This window comes from Balaenoptera physalus, assembly GCF_965194825.1.
Source record: "Balaenoptera physalus genome assembly, chromosome: 1".
Classification (NCBI taxonomy): domain Eukaryota; kingdom Metazoa; phylum Chordata; class Mammalia; order Artiodactyla; family Balaenopteridae; genus Balaenoptera; species Balaenoptera physalus.
In genome coordinates, this window is record NC_138882.1 from 63,767,977 (window position 1) to 63,786,381 (window position 18,405).

Here is an 18,405-nt window from a genome sequence, read left to right on the forward strand (position 1 = left end):
AGAGACAATGGAACAGATGTTCATTCTGTCATATGGCCAATGAGAAACTAATATTTAAAACTCCTCCACTCACCAAAGTCTTACTTGCCCTTCAGGGCCAAGCATGGGCTCAGCTTCCCCAGAAAACTTCCAGTGCTTTCTAAGACTGGTTCAGGGTCCCTCCCTGGCTCCCTCAGTACTCCACATCTTTGTTTTCACTCTCATGAAGGCAGGGGTCCTGCCTCTCTTGTTCATTTGTAGGTTTTTAGTGCCTGGCAAGATGTTTTACACATAGTGGACATCCAAGACATATGTTTTAAAACTAATCTGGATTTCTAGTTGGTTTTCAGTTTTTATTGGGAAAACCGATCAAAGCTCTAAGCAATCAATAATTGGAAACATGAGTAAAGGCACTTTGAAAATTGTGTAGTTCTATTAAGAGGCGTGGTATGATGATGGTGCTGTGGTTTTGAGGGGGGTTAAGGCCATCTCCTGCTCTTTCCCCAGCATCATTGGGTAATCATTAATTTCACCCTTTGCGGAGCTACTCACTAATGATGAGGGAGTTGGAAAAGACACCAGTCACAACTGTCACATGTTCAGAAAGTGTGTTACCACACTAATGACCAGAATGTGAATGTTGGTGTTTTTATGACCTTTTCAACTATATTGAAATCAATATCTGAGCAGCAAGGACAGGGCTAGGTATTTGTTGCACATGAGATAGAACCTAGTTAACTAAGCCCTGAAGAGACTGGGGGCTGAGGGGCAAAGGGGCTCAGGTTGGTAAGCTGGTATAACTCTGTATGAATTTGGATGCTTTTTGAGTCTTATAACAGCATATGAGTTCCAGGGGGCTGGGAGGGCAGTGATTTTTGTTTGATGCATCCCCGATACAACAAATATTTGATGAATAAATAAAAGTAGAGCCCTAAGACAAACGCTAACACAGATTAAAATTTCATGAATACACACTTTATGACCCTTGTTTTTCCTGGTTATTCCCACTAAAAGTTACTTGTGGGATTAGCTGGTGATTAGCTGGACTAATCACCAGCTAATCCCACAGTGAAGCAGTGAAGCCAGTTTCTCAGAGTCAGGGTTTCCTGTCTATAAGGTTGCCTCGCAGGCATTCATAAGCCATGCTGGTGTGCCACATCTTCCCTCTCTGTGACTGGTGGATTTCAACTGACCTGGGTGTCTCCTTGGGCCTCTTTTGTTGGCAGACTCAAAGGTGAGCTCATTAGCCATTACCCCTTGGAAAGACGTTTTGGAAATCAAACAGGCTCTGAGTCATACCTGCCTGTCCCCTACCGAGACGGTAGAATGTCATGCAGATTAGTTCTGCCCACTGCTCCCAGGAAAAAGGAATTGAAAATCTCTCACAGTGTAAAACAGCACAGTTCAAGCTGGAGAAGGACTTCCCAGAAATTCAGAGAGAAGGCAGGCTTAGTTCTCCACCTACGTACGTAAGCCTTGATAAAAGTCCTTGCAGAGGGATAGAAAAAAATGGAAAGATGTGGATGAGTGGATTACTGGCGCAGGGCATCAGGTTCAGCCCTTCCCAGAATGGCGCCATTGCTTGTTCTAAATCCATAATCTCACACATCTGTGCTGTTGTACATTTAATGTTGACTTCAACAAGGTATCATTAATCACCTACTTTGTTCCTGGAACAAACTGAAGGAAGCCACAAAGCATAAAACACTCTTGACTTACTTCCGCGGTCGCCGGCGTTCCGGAGCCCAGACGCAGCCTCTGCGTCGCCAGGCACCTTCTGTTCGTTCAGCGGCGTGAAGGTCTCGCCGCAGCGTGTCGTCCGCGCCGCTCGGCCCGTGGTGAGCCCGTGTGCTCGCCGGGTCGGCCGGCCGGCGCAGCTCCAGCCCGTATCCCCCACCTGGTCCGGGGGGGTCCGGGCACCGCCTCGACGGCGCCGCCTCCGGACGCGCGGACTGGACCGCAGCCCGCACCCCGAGCGGACGGCGTCATGAGGCACCTACCGTACTTCTGCCGCGGGCAGGTGGTGCGGGGCTTCGGTCGCGGCTCCAAGCAGCTGGGCATCCCTACAGCTAACTTTCCTGAAAAAGTAGTAGATAATCTTCCAGCTGATGTATCTACTGGCATTTATTATGGTTGGGCCAGTGCTGGAAGTGGAGATGTCCGTAAGACGGTGGTGAGCATAGAATGGAACCCATGCTACAAGAATACAAAAAAGTCCATGGAAACTCATATCGTGCATACTTTCAAAGAGGACTTCTATGGGGAAATTCTCAATGTGGCCATTGTTGGCTACCTCAGACCAGAAAAGAACTTTGATTCTTTAGAGTCACTTATTTCAGCAATTCAAGGTGATACTGAGGAAGCCAAAAAACGACTAGAGTTACCAGAACATTTGAAACTCAAAGAAGACAATTTCTTCCCGGTTCCTAAAAGCAAAATAATGAATGGCCACTGATGGAAAAGCATCTTATTTATTCATTCACTATTTTCTAATATGTTACTGCTCATAACTCTACAGTCTCATCTGGGTTATATTTTAAAAAATCAAACATTTTCCTACAGCTGTGAATTCGTTTAAACAGTATAATGTAGTTACCATATTATGTTCCAACTGTTCAATTAAACCCATCATGTTACAGTACTAAAAAGGTTCATTTTAAAACTCAAGATTCTATTTTATATAATATGTTGATTAAAATGTACCACCAGAAAGGTCTTAAGTGTTTTATAATGGAAATGAAATATATATAAATATGGGTAACAGGCAAGTCATTAGTTTTAGATGAGAACTATAATTCTCATGGTAAAATTCTAGCATGCATGTACCTGCATAGCATGCTTTACTAATCAGAAGGCTTATAAAAGTAACTATATTAAGCAGAAGTTTGACAGTTTATTACAAACCTAATGGGAAAAATCCAGACTTTGTATTTTTGATATTTTGTGCATTTATATATTATTATAGACATGAAGACTTGTGAAATTTCATTTTAATTAGTCATTTCCTTAAAGGGCTCAAATCACTGTACTGTGTTCCATTTTTGTTACAGCTGCCTCAGTTTCAATTGGTCTAGACTCTGTGCCTATTATTTTTTTGTTTTTCTTTTAAAACAGTAAAATGAGTGTTTTTCGAATCTCTAGGTCTCATTTTTGTGTTGTATAACACTTCTCCCTTTTTAAGAGTAGATATTCTTCAAAATTTTTCTTAACCTTTGCTTCCTATAAACAATTGTCAGTGTCAGTTTTTTCCATTTAGAATATCCTACAACTCTACATTTACAAAATGTAGAGTTTCATCTGCGTCTGTATGTGCCATTCCATCCCTTCACTATATAAACAGTGATTAAATGCATCTCTCTCTTTTTTTTTGTAGATTTCACATCATTTTTTATTAATTAATTACTTTGAGCATCATAATTTATTTAGCCATTAAGGGATTGGGTCCTGTCCCATTGTCAGAATCTTTTCACTTTTTTGTGTGTGAATTTTATTTTATTTATTTTTTATACAACAAGTTCTTATTAGTTATCTATTTTATACATATTACTGTATATATGTCAAACCCAATCTCCCAATTCATCCCACCACTACCACCACCCCGCCACTTTCCCCCCTTGGTGTTCATGCATTTGTTTTCTACATCTGGGTCTCTATTTCTACCCTGCGAACCAGTTCATCTGTATCATTTTTCTAGGTTCCACATATATGCGTTAATATACGATATTTGTTTTTCTCTTTCTGACTTACTTCACTCTGCATGACAGTCTCTAGATCTATCCATGTCTCTACAAATGACCCAATTTCGTTCCTTTTTATGGCTGAGTAATATTCCATTGTGTATATGCACCACTTCTTCTTTATCCATTCGTCTGTTGATAGGCATTTAGGTTGCTTCCATGACCTGGTTGTTGTAAACAGTGCTGCAATGAACATTGGGATGCATGTGTCTTTTTGAATTATGGTTTTCTCAGGGTATATGCCCAGTAGTGGGACTGCTGGGTCGTATGGTAGTTATATTTTTAGTTTTTTAAGGAACCTCCGTACTGTTCTCCATAGTGGCTGTATCAATTTACATTCCCACCAACAGTGCAAGAGGGTTCCCTTTTCTCTACACCCTCTCCAGCATTTGTTGTTTGTACATTTTCTGATGATGCCCATTCTAACTGGTGTGAGGTGATACCTCATTGTAGCTTTGATTTGCATTTCTCTAATAATTAGTGATGTTGAGCAGCTTTTCATGTGTTTCTTGGCCATCTATATGTCTTCTTTGGAGAAATGTCTATTTGGGTCTTCTGCCCATTTTTGGATTGGGTTGTTTGTTTTTTTAATATTGAGCTTCATGAGCTGTTTATATATTTTGGAGATTAACCCTTTGTCCGTTGATTTGTTTGCAAATATTTTCTTCCATTTTGAGGGTTGTCTTTTCATCTTGTTTGTAGTTTCCTTTGCTTTGCAAAAGGTTTTAAGTTTCAATAGGTCCCATTTGTTTATTTTTGGGTTTTTTTCCATTACTCTGGTGGTGCATCAAAAAAGATCTTGCTGTGATTTATGTCAAAGAGTGTTCTTCCTATATTTTCCTCTAAGAGCTTTATAGTGTCCAGTCTTACATTTAGGTCTTTAATCAATTTGGAGTTTATTTTTGTGTATGGTGTTAGGGAGTGTTCTAATTTCATTCTTTTACATGTAGCTGTCCAGTACTCCCACCACCACTTATTGAAGAGACTGTCTTTTCTCCATTGTATATCCTTGCCTCCTTTGTCATAGATTAGTTGACCAGAGGTGTGTGGGTTTATCTCTGGGCTTTCTATCCTGTTCCATTGATGTATATTTCTGTTTTTGTGCCAGTACCATATTGTCTTGATTACTGGATTACTGTAGCTTTGTAGTATAATCTAAAGTCAGGGAGTCTGATTCTTCCAGCTCCGTTTTTTTTCCCTCAAGACAGCTTTTGCTATTCGGGGTCTTTTGTGTCTCCATACAAATTTTAAGATTTTTCTTGTTCTAGTTCTGTAAAAAATGCCACTGGTAATTTGATAGGGATTGCATTGAATCTGTAGATTGCTTTTTGTAGTATAGTCATTTTCACAAAATTGATTCTTCCAATCCAAGAACATGGTATATCTCTCCATCTGTTTGTGTTATCTTTGATTTCTTTCATCAGTGTCTTATACTTTTCTGAGTACAGCTGGTTTACCTCCTTAGGTAGGTTTATTCCTAGGTATTTTATTCTTTTAGTTGCAATGGTGAATGGGACTGTTTCCTTAATTTCCCTTTCTGATCTTTTGTTGTTAGTGTATAGGAATGCAAGAGATTTCTGTGCATTCATTTTGTATCCTGCTACTTTACCAAATTCATTGATTACCTCTAGTAGTTTTCTGGGGCATCTTTAGGATTCTCTATGTATAGTATCACATCATCGTCAAACAGTGACATTTTTACTTCTTCTTTTCCAGTTTGTATTCCTTTTATTTCTTTTTCTTCTCTGCTTTCCGTGGCTAAGACTTCCAAAACTATGTTGAATAATAGTGGTGAGAGTGGACATCCTTGTCTCTTTCCTGATCTTAGAGGAAATGGTTTCAGTTTTTCACCATTGAGAATGATGTTTGCTGTGGGTTTGTCATATATGGCCTTTATTATGTTGAGGTAGATTCCCTCTATGCCCACATTCTGAAGAGTTTTTTTCATAAATGGATGTTGAATTTTGTCAAAAGCTTTTTCTGCATCTATTGAGATGATCATATGGTTTTTATTCTTCAATTTGTTAATATGGTGTATTACATTGATTGATTTGCATATATTGAAGAATCTTTGCATCCCTGGGATAAACCCCACTTGATCGTGGTGTATGATCCTTTTAATGTGTTGCTGGATTATGTTTGGTAGTATTTGTTGATGATTTTTGCATCTATACTCATCAGTGATATTGGTCTGTAACTTTCTTTTTTTGTAGTATCTTTCTCTGGTATTGGTATCAGGGTGATGGTGGCCTCATAGAATGAGTTTGGGAGTGTTCTTTCCTCTGCAATTTTGGGGAAGATTTTGAGAAGGATGGGTGTTAGCTCTTCTCTAAATGTTTGATAGAATTCACTTGTGAAGCCATCTGTTCCTGGACTTTTGTTTGCTGGAAGATTTTTAATCACAGTTTCAATTTCATTACTAGTGATTCTTCAGTTCATATTTTCTATTTCTTCCTGGTTCAGTCTTGAAAGATTATACTTCTCTAAGAATTTGTCCATTTCTTCCAGGTTGTCCATTTTATTGCCAGGGAGTTGCTTGTAGTAGTCTCTTAGGATGCTTTGTATTTCTGTGGTGTCCATTGTAACTTCTCCTTTTTATTTCTAATTTTATTGCCTTGAGTCCTGTCCCTCTTTTTCTTTATGAGTCTGCCTAAAGGTTTATCAATTTTGTTTATCTTCTCAAGGACCAGCTTTTAGTTTTATTGATCTTTGCTATTGTTTTCTTTGTTTCTATTTCATTTATTTCTGCTCTGATCTGTATGATTTCTTTCCTTCTACTAACTCTGGGTTTTGTTTGTTCTTCTTTCTCTAGTTCTGTTAGGTGCAAATTTAGATTGTTTATGTGAGATTTTTCTTGTTTCTTGTGGTAGGATTGTATTGCTATAAACTTCCCTCTTAGAACTGCTTTTGCTGCATCCCATAGATTTTGGATCATCGTGTTTTCATTGTCATTTGTCTCTACGTATTTTTTGATTTCTTCTTTGATTTCTTCAGTGATCTCTTGGTTATTTAGTAACGTATTGTTTAGCCTCCATGTGTTTGTGTTTCTTACATTTTTTTCCCAGTAATTGATTTCTAATCTCATAGCGTTGTGTTCAGAAAAGATACTTGGTATGATTTCATGTTTCTTAAATTTACCAAGGCCTGATTTGTGACCCAACACGTGATCTATCCTGGAGAATGATCCGTGTGCCCTTGAGAAGAAGGTGTAATCTCTTGTTTTTGGATGGAATGTCCTATAAATATCCATTAAATCTATCTGGTCTGTTGTGTCATTTAAAGCCTGTGTTTCCTTATTAATTTTCTGCCTGGATGATCTGTCCATAGGTATAAGTGAGGTGTTAAAGTCCCCTACTATTAATTGTGTTACATTCAATTTCCTCTTTTATTGCTGTTAGCAGTTGCCTTATGTATTGAGGTGCTCTTATGTTGGGTGCATATGTATTTATAATTGTTATATTTTCTTCTTGAATTTGTCCCTTGATCATTATTTAGTGTCCTTCCTTGTCTCTTGTAACATTCTTTATTTTAAAGTCAATTTTATCTGATATGAGTATTGCTACTACAGCTTTCTTTTGATTTCCATTTGCATAGAATATCTTTTTCCATCCCCTCACTTTCAGTCTGTGTGGGTCTCTTGTAGACAGCATATATATGGGTCTTCTTTTTGTATCCATTCAGCAAGCGTGTGTCTTTTGTTTGGAGTATTTAATCCATTCACATTTAAGGTAATTATCGATATGTATGCTCCTATTACCATTTTCTTAATTGTTATAGGTTTGTTTTTGTAGGTTCTTTTCTTCTCTTGTGTTTCCCACTTAGAGAATTTCCTTTAGCATTTGTTGTAAAGCTAGTTTGGTAGTGCTGAATTCTCTTAGCTTTTGCTTGTCTGTAAAGCTTTTGATTTCTCCATCGAATCTGAATGAGATCCTTGCCGGGTAGAGTAATCTTGGTTGTAGGTTCTTCCCTTTCATCACTTTAAATATATCGTGCCTCTCCCTTCTGGCTTGTAGAGTTTCTGCTGAGAAATCAGCTATTAACCTTATGGGAGTTCCCTTGTATGTTATTTGTCATTTTTCCTTTGTTGCTTTCAATAATTTTTCTTTGTCTTTAATTTTTGTTAATTTGATTACTATGTGTCTCAGCATGTTTCTGCTTATGTTTATCCTGCCTGGGACTCTCTGGACTTCCTGGACTTGTGTGGGTATTTCGTTTCCCATGTTAAGGAAGTTTTTGACTGTAACCTCTTTTTACATTTTCTCAGGTCCTTTCTCTCTCTCTTCTCCTTCTGGGACCCCTATAATGTGAATGTTTTTGCATTTAATATTGTCCCAGAGGTCTCTTAGTCTGTTTTCATTTCTTTTCATTCTTTTTTCTTTGTTCTGTTCTGCAGCAGTGAATTCCACCATCCTGTATTCCAAGTCACTTATCTGTTCTTCTTCCTCAGTTATTCTGCTATTGATTACTTCTAGTGTATTTTTGATTTCAGTTATTGTATTGTTCATCTCTGTTTGTTTGTTCTTTAATTCTTATAGGTGTTTGTTCTTTAATCCTCTAGATCTTTGTTAAACATTTCTTGCATCTTCTCAATCTTTGCGTCCATTCTTTTTCTGAGGTCCTGGATCATCTTCACTGTCATTATTCTGAAATCTTTTCCTGGAAGGTTGCCTATCTCCACTTCATTTAGTTGTTTTTCTGGGCGTTTATCTTGTTCCTTCATCTGGTACATAGTCCTCTGCCTTTTCATTTTGTCTATCTTTCTGTGCCTGTCATTTTCATTACCTTCACCTCCGCACAGCCGCATCTTTCTCTCTGCAGACCTCTGGCAGCACTCAAGCACATATCTCTTACATTTTAGAAAAAACTCCCAAAACTTCATGTTTAGGTTTCCTCAAAGTTTAAACTAGCACCTAGCAGTGCATTTATATATACCAGTTTCTTAAACAACACAAAATACTTGTTTCCCCCTTAGGAAAACTATTGAAGAGCCAACTAGACTATGAAATACAAAGTTATTTGTTTTTAATGTGATTATATGTTCCTGAGCAAATGCAAACTGTTGTAGTTGTGTGTGCACAATATAATTTAAGGCTAAAGAGTGCTATCTAGAAGCTAATTTTAAAGATAACTCTTTATAAAACCATTTTCCCCTAATCCACATAAATGAGAGAACTGATTTTAACAAAACAGTTTATATAATATTTAGAAAAACATCTAAAGTTAATGTTGGAGAAGGGGGAAGCAGCAATAAATTCAGTTGGATTGCTTTGAATTTTTGGTGTATGAATTTACGGCAAACAATGTATTATGTGTTCTTTTCATTTATTCTTTATAGAAATACTTAGAAAATGTAATTTAATGTTAGAAATCCTATACTTGAAAGAAGCCTCAATTATCAGTGGCTCTATGAAACAAAGTTAGAAACAAACATGGAAAGTGTAAAAAAGATTTGTGTTTGTTCAAGTACCTTGCTGCTGATTCTGTCCTCATTGAGTGTGAAAATTCTTTGATATTGTGTTGTCACCTTACATTTTGTTAAATTACTATTGCTTTTGAAAAAACCTATAGTGTGTGGTTTAGGAATTAGTTAATAGTGTCTACATTTTTGTAAGTTTTTTATTAAGTATTTATATATTATAAGAAATTGCAGTAGGGCCATTTTCGATTAGTCAATATTTTCAGGCCTTGAAGTAAATCTTATAAATCTTTTTTATAAAACACACACACACACACACACACACACACACAGACTCCTTTCTTCATGAAGATTTTTGTTCTAGATAGGGAGCCAAGATCTAAAATTCAATAAAGGTTAAAAATTAAAAGAAGGCTGCTTATAATCAAGTGCTCAGTGAGTGACAATGAAGGGTACAGTGAGTGATACACCCAGGAAATCTCATGTTATTGCAGAGGTAGGAGGATCACTATGGGCTGATGAAATAGAAGACATTGGGACAAGTGAAAAAAGAGTAAGAGTCATGACAGTAGTGGAGACTGTCTGGGCATAACTGTGGAAGTGTGGTGCTTCTCAAGGAGCTGAGGGAAACCCTGGGGCCCATGAGTCCAATTCTTACCTCTTACCCATGGAAGGCTGGAGCCCACTGAGGTAAACGACTTGCTCAAGGACACCCTATGAATAAGTGGCAAGGTTGGATCTAGAATTCAAGGCTCTGGTATATTAGCTTGGTTATGTACACTCCCATGTCCCTGTCCAGTGGTTTAGTGAGGTTAAATGAAAGGGTGATTCAGGCCCTTGAACTCTGTGCTCTAACAGGTTTTCCTATTTAACACTTGCAGCTACTCTAGGTAGGCTTGCTTACTGTCATTTTTTAGATGGGTTCAAGGGTTTCTGAAATAGAACGTATCTTGCCCAAGGTCACACAGCTAGTGAGAGTGGACTTGGAACCCAAGTCAGGCTGTTTGCAACACCAAGTTTCTCTCTGCTGTGTCAACCTGGAGTCAAGGGTTTCCAGTGAGAGTAAAGAGACAGAAAGATTTTAGACTCTGTGTTTTATTTTTCCATAACTGAATGTTGTACAATATAAAGAAAAGATTTACAGATGTATTCCAGTATTTTACATATCACCCTTGGAGAGAGAGATACATTGTACAGTAAATGGAAGAACGTTGTTGGAGGTCTAAAAAGCCAGATGAGTGGTCTGAAAATCATAGCATTACTACTCTACTTTTTCATGTTACTGTAGACTTTACCCATCATAGTAAAATCAGGAACAGATTCAACATCTCCTGTAATTACAATAACTCTTTGTTGTCTGCCTTCTAAAATGACTCCTACATCACAAACCTTCAATTCCATAAGCTCAATCTAACCCAAGTAAGCAGGATTATTCTGACAACTGAGACAATAATTATCTTTGCTTGGCCCCCAGCTTCCCCAATTATTTCAGCTCCACACAGAGTCACAGCCTCATTTTTTCTTTGCCACATGTGCCCTGGGAAGATTTCTGCCTAGAGAATCATCATGCTTAATAAGTACTACTGTTCTCTTCATTAGATTAAGCCCCAGGATACCCAGTGTGTTAGCAGACTGATAACTGTGTTGGGCTGATATCAAAGCTCTTCTCATGAGGCTCTTTTCCATGAGAAGAGAGGCTCTTTCCAACATTACCATGAAGCTCTTTTCCAACATTATCTTGAAGGATGAATGTTACCTGCATCATAAACCAAATTGATCACTAGAATTTGGTAGTCACAACCTATTCAATAGAAATATAAATTATTTTTTTATTAGCTTTAATCCCAGTGAAGGAATTTGGACCCCTAATCTAAAGAAGTAGAATAAAGTGTCCCAGATCCATCAGACATTGTAAAGATCTTACTTGCTAAAAGAAAAGTAGAAAATAAGCAAGTTAACAGTACTGGCAATTTTGAGGTCCTTGCACATGAAGTTAGTCGTCCTTAAAGAAGCTGGCTTTGGGCTTCCCTGGTGTCGCAGTAGTTGAGAATCTGCCTGCCAATGCAGGGGACACAGGTTCAAGCCCTGGTCTGGGAAGATCCCACATGCCGCGGAGCAACTAGGCCCGTGAGCCACAATTGCTGAGCCTGCGCGTCTGGAGCCTCTGCTCCACAACAAGAGAGGCCGCGGTAGTGAGAGGCCCGCGCACCGCGATGAAGAAGGCCCCCATTTGCTGCAACTAGAGAAAGCCCTCGCACAGAAACGAAGACCCAACACAGCCATAAATAAATAAATAAATAAATAAATAAATAAATAAATAAAATTAAAAAAAAAAAAAAAGAAGCTGCCTTTGACCTTATGTGTCACTTCAGCCCACACAGGCCTCAGTGAATTCAGAGTCAGTCTCCATGTCCTGAGGTAACCAGGTCTTTGATTTACATGTGGCTCTAAATATAGGTACCAAATTGTGATGATGATAACAATTATTTTGTACATACTCTGAGCCGGGTACTTAGCCCTTAAATGCACCTCATTTGAATACTCATATTAGACTTACAAGGTGGCTATCATTATTCTCATTCTATAAACAAGAAAAACAACAGAGAAATTGAATTACTTTTTCAAGGCCACATACCCTACACATCAGAGCTGATTCAGACCTGGCTGAGTCCAGTGCATGAGTATTGTAATGTAGACTGCGCTATGCTGCTTTTTATAGGTGATGCCGTGGACTGCTAATTTCATTCTTTCTCTCCCCACTTGAGGCCTCAGCCAGCAAGAGCACCAAATCAACTCAACATCTGCAACTATAAAGCTGGTCAGTCTTCCCCTGGTAAACATGGCCCATTACTGTATTCCCAACACCTAGCAGAGTACTTAGTACATTGTAGGAGATCAAAACGTATTTGTTGAGTGAATGAATGGCTTACTCAGTTGATTATTCTTGGCTAATGCCCTCAGTGGCAGCCCCTTTATTTATCTCTTCTCTCCCATACTCTTTATTCATATTCTTCCAATCATATTATCTCACTATTGCTTTCATTCTCACATCCCCAAACGTTTATACTACCTAAGCTCTTAGAACTTCTATCCCATGGCTCAAAATAAGAAAAAAAGGAAAATAAATAAACATACATTTTCCATCGTTTTCATAGACTCATACCTCGCCTGCCCCTTGTTTTTAGTAAATCCTGGTTTTCCCTGCATTCCTCTTGAGTGGGGGTCATACATTCACATTTGCTCCCAGTACTATGGAATCATCAGTTATAATTTTTGCCTCCTGAGCAATTCTTGAATTTTACCTATTTTACTTAATCTCCAGCTACTACATTTATTTAAACACTAATCATTGCCTCACAGTCTCCTTAGCTACAGTTTTCTTTTGAAATCCATCCATCTGCTGGAAGAAGATTTTTCCAAACATAAATCTAATATGTTTTGTCCTCGCTTAAAATCTTCACATGATTCCTAAATACATTCCTTCCAGTGATATATATTCTTTCACACTCTGCCCCTCAGGTGTAATTCTGCTCCAGCCATGCAGAATTATTCACATTTCCCTGAAGAGAACATGACATGTCCCTCTATGACTTTGTGTCTTTTATATATTATTTCCCATTCCTGTATTTCCCGGATGCCTCTGTACCTGCACCTTCTTTCCCTGGCTGACTCACAGTGCTGTATCCCTGATTCCCTAGGGTGAGTTAGTAGTCCTTCACTGGTGCTGCCATAATACCTAACTATACCTACTTCACAGCATTTGTCATACTTTTACATTTTTCCTGTTTTGACAAAGACTAAATGTTCTCTTTGTCCCTTTGTACCCACTGTCCCACATACAGTAGGTATTTATTAACTATTAACTATATAAATAAAGTATGAAAGAAGTACCTTCGAACACCAGACAGTCTACAGTTCCATGAAAAATAACTACAAGTAAAACTCATCATCTCTTTTCCAAACTACTGCAACACTTTTCTATTTGGTCTCCTTATCTCCATTCTGACTTGCCTCCTCCAAATTCCACTTACACATGGCTGAGAGAGTGATCTAACATAGTGATCTTTAACTCTTACTTTCTATGCTCCCTATAGTGCATGGGTTTAAGTTCCATTTCCTAATAAAGCAGCACTGTCTTCCATGGGATTGTCCTCTGCTTCTTGTCTCCCCATTCCTTGCCTTCCTTGATCTCTCCCAGGCTGGTTAGGAGGCCTTCATGTGGGATCCTACAATACTGTGTATGGAACCATCACTGCCTTTGCCACAATGCTTTATGCTAACTATTTAAAATGATATTCCCACCCTCAGACAGTAGATTCCTTGAGGACAGGGATTGAGTCATATTTATCTCTGAATCCTTGGTAGCTACTACAGGTTATGACCTATAGCAGGTGTTCACCAATGTGTGTTGAATTAATATTATCTGACAACAGACAGAGTAGTTAGATGGCAGGAAAAGTGTTGCAAAAGAAAGCAAACTTTTGAACAAAGATCAGGCCTTCCAGGAGACTTTAAATTTAACGTATCCCAGAATGGTAGGGGACTTGTATTTCTCACCAAAGTTTTCAACTGAAAACAATACTCTGGTACAAATTGAAATTTGATTATACCATAAAAGTAACAAATAAAAGTGCAGATAATCTTCATAAAATGCAATGAATTTTATAAAGCAAGAAGTTTTTAATATACATTTTCAAAACTAACCGCATGTAACATTAACATCATTGCATTTATCTGTTAGTATGCACAGCAGTGGATTGCATTCCATTACATGCTCTGTGCCACTGTTTGCCACCACACAATGTCCCCCATCATCAGGCAAGGTTCCAGTCAATTGGTCAGCACGTATTTATTAAAAACATCTTGTGGGGACAGCACCCTTTTGGTTGCAGTGGGGGAATAATGAAATAACAGCACTCAAGCAGCTAGTAATTTATTTGGATAGAAAAAAGATACCTAAGGGCAATAAAAGATAATATATAAATTCAAAATGCAGAAGCTGACCACTGCAGATCTGATGAAAGGAGGCAATCACTGAAAGCTTAACGGAGGAAGTGGAAAGGATTTGGATAGTTGGGAATAGAAAAAAAAGCTCTTCCAGGATTTGAGAGTCAATATATGCTTCATTTATTTGTCTCTTTATTCATCTATCAAGTATGAATTGAAACTAAGAGTCCAGTGCAAATTCATCTCCAGATCCAAGGGCTAGTTTGGTCCCAGTCATGTGTGTTCTATTCATGCTTATTACCAAAGAACTCAAACATAACAAATAACCTGGACAGTTACATGTAAATCAATGAAATTAGAACACTCTCTCACACCACATACAAAAATAAACTCAAAATGATTTAAAGACCTAAATATAAGACATGACACCATAAAACTCCTAGAAGAGAGCATAGGCAAAATATTCTCTGACATAAATCATAGCAATATTTACTTAGATCAGCCTCCCAAGGCAAAAGAAATAAAAGCAAAAATAAACAAATGGGACATAATCAAACTTAAAAGTTTTTGGACAGCAAAGGAAACCATCAACAAAACGAAAAGACAACCTATGGAATGGGAGAAAATATTCGCAAACAATGCAACCAACAAGGGGTTAATCTCCAAAATATACAAACACGTCGTATAACTCAATATCAAAAAAACAAAGAACCCAATCAAAAAATGGTCAGAAGACCTAAATAGGCACTTTTCCAAAGAAGACATACAGACGGCCAACAGGTACATGAAAAGATGCTCAACATCATTAATTATTAGAGAAATGCAAATCAAAACCACAATGAGGTGTCACCTCACACCTGTCAGAATGGCCATCATCAAAAAGTCTACAAACAATAAATTCTGGGGAGGGTGTGGAGAAAAGTGAACCCTCCTACACTGCTAGTAGGAATGTAAATTGGTGCAGCCACTATGGAAAACAGTAGGGAGGTTCCTTTAAAAACTAAAAATAGAGCTATCATATGATCCAGCAATCCCACTCCTGGGTATATACCCAGAAAAAAACAAAAACTCTAATTCGAAAAGGTACATGTACTCCAGTGTTCATAGCAGCACTATTTGCCATAGCCAAGACACTGAAACAACCCAAGTGTTCATCAATAGACAATTGGCTTAAGAAGATAAGTGTATATATATATATATAATTGAATATTATTCAGCCATAAAAAATAATGAAATATTGTCTTTTGCAGCAGCATGAATGGACCTAGGGAATATTATACTTAGTGAAGTAAGTCAGACAGAAAAAGATAAATACTAAATGATATTATTTATATGTGGAATCTAAAAATAATACAAATTAAAAAAAAATAACAACCATATAACTCTTCTACAGACCTGTGTGGTAGGTATTATTGCCCCTATTTTACAAATGAGGAAGTAGACACCCAGAGGTTGTGACTTGACTGAGTTTACATAGTTACATGAGATAGGACTAAGACTTGAACTCAAGACTTCTGACTCCAAAGCCCAAACTCTTTCCAGCATTGTGCAAGAGGCAAATGTCAAATTTTGCCAAAAAGTATCATTGGCCCTTCCAAATACCTTCCGGCATGAGATTTTATAGACGATACTTGTAAAAGTATAGTTGATTACAAACGTTGGACAAGGAAATCTATACTGTGTTTTCCAATCTAAAAAGTAATAATCCTCTCTAGACCGTATTTATGGGCACCAATTCTGCCATAATTCAGCCATTATGACTGAACTGTTCCATCAAGCAAACAATCAGGCCAATGAAGAAACAAACAATACATCTGATTTATTTAACTGGGTGATTTAAGCACAATGGTTAAACCATTTAAGAGTGAAACAAAACCATAGTTTTGGCCGAGCTTAGTATTACCTCATTCTTTCAGTGTTATGACATACAATACGCTGGATTCCTGTTTGTAAACAGCACCATGCCCTCATTAAAACTGAATTTTGGCTATTAAGGTTCTAAAAAAATTCACTTTGGCTACTCAAAAATATTCACATTAGTCTCTTTTGGTTTCTTTCATATCTCTATACTCTTACACAATACCCTATTATTTATTTGTTTAATTTTTAATACACTGCTGAATGTGTTATTATTGCTATGACTTGAGCATTATGTAATTACTAAATGTTCACAGAATTCTCCACTTTTCTATGACATTATAAGTGTGCCTTAAACTATTAATCTGAATTGCTATGAAGAGAATCTTTTGGGGCTTCCAGTTTCACTTTTTTTTTTTCTTGATGGGAAGACAGTGTCAAATGTTTGAGGCAAATGTTCAGCTTTCATCCAACTCCTGTATGTATGGGCATTCTTTTTCTCTAGGGTGTATCCCTGCTTCCTCAAGGAACCAGCATTATTAGGAATGATTTTGAAATAGCACAACAAGAGAGACCTCCTAAGTGTACCTCACGAGTATCAACCTCTTTGCCTTCAACAGCTTTGTGCTGGACTACAGCTACTAAGATGCCCCCTGGGCACCTGTTGGCTGCATTCTACCTTGCCCTGACTTCCAAGCTTGGACACTTGGTGTAGGTGCTAAATTCCAAGACAACCATTTTCTCTAAAGGGCAATATTTTAACTTAAAATGAAAACAATCCACCCCTAACCAAGACCATGAGTCTTACGTAAATTTAGTTCAGAAAAGAAAAGCAGAAAAAGAATTTCTTTACAATGAGAGCTCTTGTTTCTAGCGCAAAGTATGACTCCTCATGCCTTGGTTCAGACGTACAGATATAGAGGAGATTTTGTAGGGAAATATTTCATCAATTGGGTTGGGAAGATAACAGCTCAGCACCATTGGGAGAGTATGGGACACAGAGTCAGGTTATCTGGTTCTCATTCTGCCTCTGCAATGTTTAATCTGCACAACTTTGGAAAAGTAACTCAATCCTCATGAGTTAAAGTCTTTCTCTGTAAGATGAGGATAACTACAATAATTCCTCCCTGCCTCAATGAGTTGTTGTGAGGGTCAACTTAGATATGATAAAACATACTATAAATACCAAATGCTGATTTTGTTATTAGTATTAATTTTACATTCTGATCTGCCATTCAAGATTGCCTGAGGAAATCCTTCTTTTCAGACCCCCTAAATGCTTTCAGTTTTGAATAGGAAAGAGTTTGAAAGCAAGTATTCGTTGAGTACCAAGTGTGGGTCCCACACTCTGCTAGGAGTTACAAGGATTAACAATAAATAAATAACTATATGGTAATCCTAACCTTAAGAATCTCATAATCTAATCATGGAGAAGGTATGGATACAAAAGAATACTGAAAAAATCAGGATAATGTAGATTTAGGGCCAATTAGGTGAGACCTAATGGATGGAGTCATACATAGCAGAGGTAGAGGGTAGACAGTGCTGAGACAAAAATTTGTGAAAGAGGCACATGAGCTGGGTGCAGATATGGGCATCTGGAGAGATTAAACTAAGGGAAAACTCACCCCTTAGTTGAGCCACTCCTGAGCTGAGACCAGTGTTAAAAGATAAACTGAGGCATATTTAAAATGTTTGAGTTTATTGAGCAAAAATTGATTCAAATTGAGCAGTATCCAATCTAGCAGACAGAAAGAAGCTCTGAGAAGTTGTACAAAATGAAAGACTTCCATAGGCAGAATGCAACAAGGAAGTTACACTAGGCAAAAAAGTGCATTTGTTATTGCAAAGTTACTTTCCTTTAGGGGATGGTAGAGGTCTATTAGGCAGTTTAACCTAACTAGTGCTGATCAGGCAGTTTTTGATTGACAGGTTTCAGATTTCATCCCTGGAAAAGCTGAAACTATAATTAAGTCTCAGTCTGGTGACATGGAACTTAGCATGAACAGCTCCACTTTGAGCTGGTTTTCTCATTTTTAACACCAGAAAGGAATGACAAAGTAATTGAATAGAAACAAAAGGATAGAATTCAAAATTAAGATTTCAGCACAAGATTTCTATCTTCCTAGAAAAAAAGGTGGAAACATTGGCAAATGTATAAGAAAACATATTCAGTGAAGTTGACTGCAAGGTTGAATAGAAAATTCAGTGAAACCAAACACAATGAAATTCTCACCCAAGTACTAATTCTATCACACAAACTAGGAAAAAATATTTTACTAGAGGATTACATTTCATATTTTCAAGTATCCATATCTCTTTTAAAAATGATGAACATTTTTTGAGTCTGTAACTTGTCCAAGATAAGTATACTAAGGTCTTTACATATATTATCTAACATATTATCTAGTTTAATATAACTACCCAGTGAGCTAAGTTTTATATCCCCATTTTACTGATAGTAAAACC

At 37.5% G+C, this 18,405-nt stretch overlaps 1 protein-coding gene, 1 long non-coding RNA gene and 1 pseudogene across 3 annotated transcripts in view; 1 reads left to right on the top strand and 2 right to left on the bottom strand.

Moving 5' to 3' along the window:
• Positions 1-18,405, bottom strand: part of SFT2D2 (SFT2 domain containing 2) — an 842,470-nt gene that overhangs the window by 377,856 nt on the left and 446,209 nt on the right. The window lies entirely within an intron of this gene.
• LOC309649613 overlaps positions 1-18,405 on the bottom strand; it is a 140,886-nt gene that overhangs the window by 108,597 nt on the left and 13,884 nt on the right. The window lies entirely within an intron of this gene.
• LOC309649397 (riboflavin kinase pseudogene) lies at positions 1,703-7,345 on the top strand (annotated as a pseudogene). Its single transcript has one exon. The product of its transcript is annotated as a riboflavin kinase pseudogene (transcript).